Below are 5,128 nucleotides of genomic sequence, written 5' to 3'. Positions count from 1 at the left end.
AGGGCCAGGGATGGGGACGGTGCTGGAAGGTACTTTCCAGCACAGCCTGACTCACCGCACCCGTGATGGGTCATGGTTTCAGCATCGTCCTCCTGGGGTGCAGTCCCAGCTCCACGCCTGGGTGACGATGGGGACAGTGGGATGGGGGAAACCTGCGCCGAGGGAGGTGGTGGAGGATGAGCCACCCCGGGGAGTGGTGGCACAGGGCACCCTTCTCTCGGGGCAGCAGCATGGGGCTGCTGGGGTGGTGGGGATGTGCTGGGGGGCAGCAGGGCCAGCCGGGGAGACCCAAGAGCAGGCGGACCCCATGGGGGACCAGGGTGGGTGGCGAGTGCCTCTCTCCCCCCACATGCTGTGCTAGGATGGGCCACTCGCCCCCCTCCACTGCCCCAGTTTTGGGGCCCTCGGCCCCTGCTGCTTCCCACGCTGGCTCATTAGCGAGTTCAGAGCGAGAAAACCCGTTAAGAGCGCAAAATGACTGCAGGCTGCGGGCAGCGGGGAGCTGAGCCCAAACCCTCATGCAGAGACGGGACTGCTGCTTTTTCCCTTCCCTTTGAACTCCCGCAGCCGCCTGGAGCTGCAGTTCCCCCAAGCACAGACCGGGGCGGCGGGGCTCAGCGGGGTGCAGCACCCGCACCCCCACCCACCGCCGCGCTGACCCCCTCCCTGGGCTCAGCCCATCCACCCTGGCTTCAGGGCAGCGTCCGGGTTCAGGGTATCACTCCGGAGCGTCCGGCTCTTGCACCGCGTGGGTCATCGGTGTTTTGGTTGTGCCGGGCTCCCGGTCACGCCACCCCGCCGGCGGTGGGTGAAGCAAGCGTGGCGGGAGGTGGCCCGCACGCCCCCGTGACTCAGCCCGCGCGGGCAGAGGTGGGGTAGCGATACCAGAGCTAAAAAAAACCTGGCCAAGAGCCGGGGAGAGGAAATTTCTCATTAGCCAGAAATGTGTGGCTGAACCTGTCTGACACCCGGGGCGGCCCCCATGATACCGTCCCCGGCTTCGAGGGAGATCAAAGCTGGAGAGGGGCTCAGCAGCCGGCTGGGCTGCAGCCATGGAGGGCAGTGGGGTGGGGGCGAAGGGGTCTCCCCATTTCCCCCAAGTGCTTTGGCGGGAGAAACCAGATTCAGGTGGCAGGAGGGGCTGGGCAGGCAGCGGCGTGGGCGATGCTGCCGTGCAGGGCCTGGGCAGTGGTACCCGCTGCAGGGGTGGTCTGCACCCACCTGCACCCAGGGACAGCCAGGGGCGACGGCCAGCCAAACCTGGGCGAGGAGAGCTGGCAGGGACCAGGGCATCTCTCCCCATCGCCCCCGGCCGTGAAGCAGCCCCTTTGCTCCCCTCTTTTACAAAGGAGCCAACGTTTCCAACCAGGGAGTGATGCAGCCCCCAGCACCAGCCCCAGCCCCACCAGCAAGGCCACTACGCCTTCCCCTCAGATTTCCCCCTCCAGACCCAGCCTTTCCCCAATACCAGACCACCGCACCGGGTCGAGGCATTGCCCTGGTCTTGTTTGATAACCCAAAGTTGCTTTTTGCCTCCTGGTCCAGCACCAGGTTGGATTCTGCTCCTCGAACAAGGCAGGCGGGCGCGGGTTGATTAATGCAGGCGCGTTCTCTCGCTGGCTGTGTGCTGCCAAAGACGATGTCAGCTCCCAGGCATCCGGGCAAGAGCCACCTCCTGCTCCCCAAGGCAGCCCCTGGCCCCTGGATCCCCTTTCTGGGAGCATCCCAGGCTGGCTGCTCCTGGCACTGGGATGCTGGGCACCGCTTGGGGGGGGGGTCTTGTCCCCCATGGTGCCCCTGTGGGGACGCTTAGCCCTGCTTGAGGGGGCAAGGACACAGCCCCGGCAGCAGTGGGCAGGGAGGACGGGCTGCGGCGACAGCCGAGGATGGGCGCTGCACCATGTGCGAGCCCCCTGCTAGCTACCAAAGGAGGCTGGAAGGAAGGAGTGGGAAGAAAATGATTAAAACAAAAATTTTTTTTTTTAATAAAGAAAAAAAAAGCCCTGGGAAAAAGCCGCGTAGGGTCCTGGCGCGTGAACAGAGTCTGTAAGCGGTCTTAAAAATTACCAATAAATAATCTTAACGGGAAACAGAAGGAGCAGAGCCGGGGAGCTCGTGGGTGTCTCACGGCTCCCTGTGAGCATGGGAAAACTCGCCGGGTCCCGTCCCTCGCACCGCGGGGACATCCCCTTCCCGGGCCGCAGAGCAACCCCAGCTCCGGCCACGAGTCAACGACCCGCCTGGCCGGCGGCCGGCCCATCCTTGGCTGAGCACGGGTGCAGGATGCGGCCCCGGCACGACCGCGCTGGCGATTCCCATGGGCGCAGCGTGGCAGCGGGGACAAGGCCTGGTGGGGGCCATGGGGGTGCCCGTGTCCCCGCTGCCTCGGGCTGGCCTGCCGGGTCATGGCCGCGCTGTGCCGAGCCGTGCCGTGCTGTGCCACACCGTGATCCCTTCCAGCTGCGCCGGCCCCGGGCGGCTGACGAGGCTGCGGGATCTCTCCCTGCCAAGCCGTCATGGTGTCAGCCAAGAGTTAGCAGGGAAAACGCCAAGCAGGCGGCGAGCCGGCCAAGCCGCCATCCTCAGCCTTCCTCCTCCTCCGCTGCGCAGAGCCTCCCACCCTCCCGCCGGCACCCTGAGACCCCGGCCCATCCCAGCGGGGTCCCCCCTTGGCACCCAGAGTGCCTTTGCTGCAGCTGTGCCCCGGGGACCCCCCCACTGCCGCTCCCAGGGTGTCCCCCTGTCCTGGCCCCTCCACCTGGGGAGCGCGTCCCCCTCCTCCGGGCCTGTCTGCGAAGGGACGGTCCCCCCTCCCCGAACTTTCCAGCTCTCTGCAGAGCAGGAACAATCGTAGCCTTTGTCTTCCCTTAATCTCCTGGTTAGGAATTAAAAGGGGGGAAAAAACCCAGCAGCACAAAAGGCTCTTTTGCGCGGGCTGGGAGGGAGGAAGCGTGGGGCGCAGGCAGGGTGCAGGCAGGGTGCAGGCAGGGCTTGCCTTCCCCCCACCCCAGCCTGCCCACCGCACTCCCCACGGGCCACCCCGTGCTGTCCCCATCTCCGCTGCCCCAGGATGTCCCTGCAGTGGCACCCGAGGGCTGGCGGCTCGGGGAGCATCGCCTGGTCCCCTCACCCTCCCAAAGGTCCTCGCCCACCGGCTGCCCTGGGAGGTGGCAGGGAGCATCTTTGGGGTGGCTTGGGCTGGGCTTGCACCCACGTGGGGCCAAGTGCCTCCTGCTCGCTGCCACACAAGTGCCCAATCACGCCCGCACCCACCTGGTGCAGGGCTCCCCACCACCCAGAGCCCCCCAAGAACCACGCAGGCACTGCGGACCTCCAGAAAATTCCTTAAATAATTTAATTGAAAAAAAGTCTTTCCGTTAAAAAATATTTTTACAAACGCACGCTCGCATTAATTTCCCTTGCTGCCGTTTTTCGCTGTTGCTTTTCTTTCCCCATCAAACAAAGCTTTACCTCTACACGTATCTGTATAAAAAGGGAGGGGGCAGGTACAGCACGTGGGTGCAGCCCTGGGTGCAAACCAGGCAGCATGGCGGGGCTGAAACTGGGGGGGATCTGGGGCTGGCTGCAGGGGTGCTGCATCCTGCCCCATGGGAGCAGGGTGGGCAGGGAGAAGGCTGGGAGAAGGCGTTTGTTGTGGGTTTGCTGTTTAAAATGAGCAGAAAACCCCCAAAGCAAAGCCAGGCCAGGATGGAGGGTTGAGGTGGGAATGCCTGGGATGCACCAGGGCTGGTGGCACCCCAAACCTCGCAGTACCGGGGCTGGGGGAGCAAGGGTGTCAGGGGCTGCCCAAAATGGGCTCTGGCACCATTTTGGCCACCTGCTCTTAAAAGACTCCCAACGCCAGGTTGCTTCGCCTGTCCTGGGAGAGGGGCGAGGTCTGCCCAGCTCCTGTTCGGGGTCCCACCGTGGCAGGGGCTGGGGAGCAGCCAGAGTGGTGAGCCAGCCAGGGCGGGCAGGACCGGGAAAGCCCAGCAGAAGGGGGCTACGGTGTCCCTGACAGCCAGCACCCCTGACACATCCCGAGGAGGGACGGCGGGATGCGGGGAGCCCGTTCCCCAGCACAGGACCTGCTGCTGGCTGCCCTCCTGGCCTTGGTTACTGCTCCCTGCGGAGGAGGATGGGGTTAATGAGAAACCCAAGGGCTGGGGCATTTCTAGGAAAGGGAAAACATAGCACCTGCTCGGCCAGCCCGGGGAGGAGGGGAGTGGGGCCGAGTGTGGGGGGGAGCACAGAGGTACAACCCCCCACTTTGGGGAGCACCCGCTTGCACCTCTGCACTGCCAGCAAAGCACCCCTGTGAGCGAGCCAGCAAGGTGTGCTGCAGCCCAGGGGGCCTTAGGATCTGAAACCCCCAGCATGAGCATTTTGGGGTCCCACTTGGCTACTAGGGAGCAGTCCCCCCAGGGCTGAGAGCAAGGGGACCCCGCTGCCTGGCTCCCCAGGAACCGCAGCCCCGGGGGGGTTACCTTGCTGCTGGCACTGGCGTGCTCCCACCTGGCTCAGAGCTGCCGTGGCACGGAAAGGAGGAGCGAGGCCGGTGACTCAGGGATGGTGGTTGCCGCAATGCTCCTGCCCGGGGCCTGACTCTGCCTGGGGAGAGCAGAGGAGGAGGAGGAGGAGGACCAGTGCTCTGGGGAGAAGCCCTGGGGCTGCAGGGACCTGCCAGCAGTGGGATGGGGAGCAAGCCCGGCTGCTCCTCACTCAGTCTTCACACACCGGGTTTGGTTCCCACAGTTCCAGCTTGACTTGAGGAGGGGATGGGGGGAAAAAAAATGAGCATCTCTTAGTGCATTAGATGGAGTTCCATGGCTGGCTTTGCCCTGGGACTCATAACCTCCACCCTACGCACCCTGGGGGGGAGGAGCTGGGTCCCCGGGCACTGCAGGGTGGGTACAGCATCGCTGCAACCCTGCGGCAGCACCGGTGCCGAGGGGAACCCTGCGGGACCAACCGAATACGTGACAGCGAGAGAAAGGGGGAGCAGAGGGGGGCACAGAGCCAGCCTGGGGCTGGCCAGGAGGAAGAGGACCCTGGCAGGCAGCGAAGCCGCAAGCAGGCAGCCAGGCTCGCTGGAGGGAGAAACGCGATCGAGCAAAGGAAACTCTGG

This window comes from Nyctibius grandis, chromosome 8 (genome assembly GCF_013368605.1).
Source record: "Nyctibius grandis isolate bNycGra1 chromosome 8, bNycGra1.pri, whole genome shotgun sequence".
NCBI lineage: Eukaryota > Metazoa > Chordata > Aves > Nyctibiiformes > Nyctibiidae > Nyctibius > Nyctibius grandis.
This window is presented reverse-complemented; position numbering follows the sequence as displayed.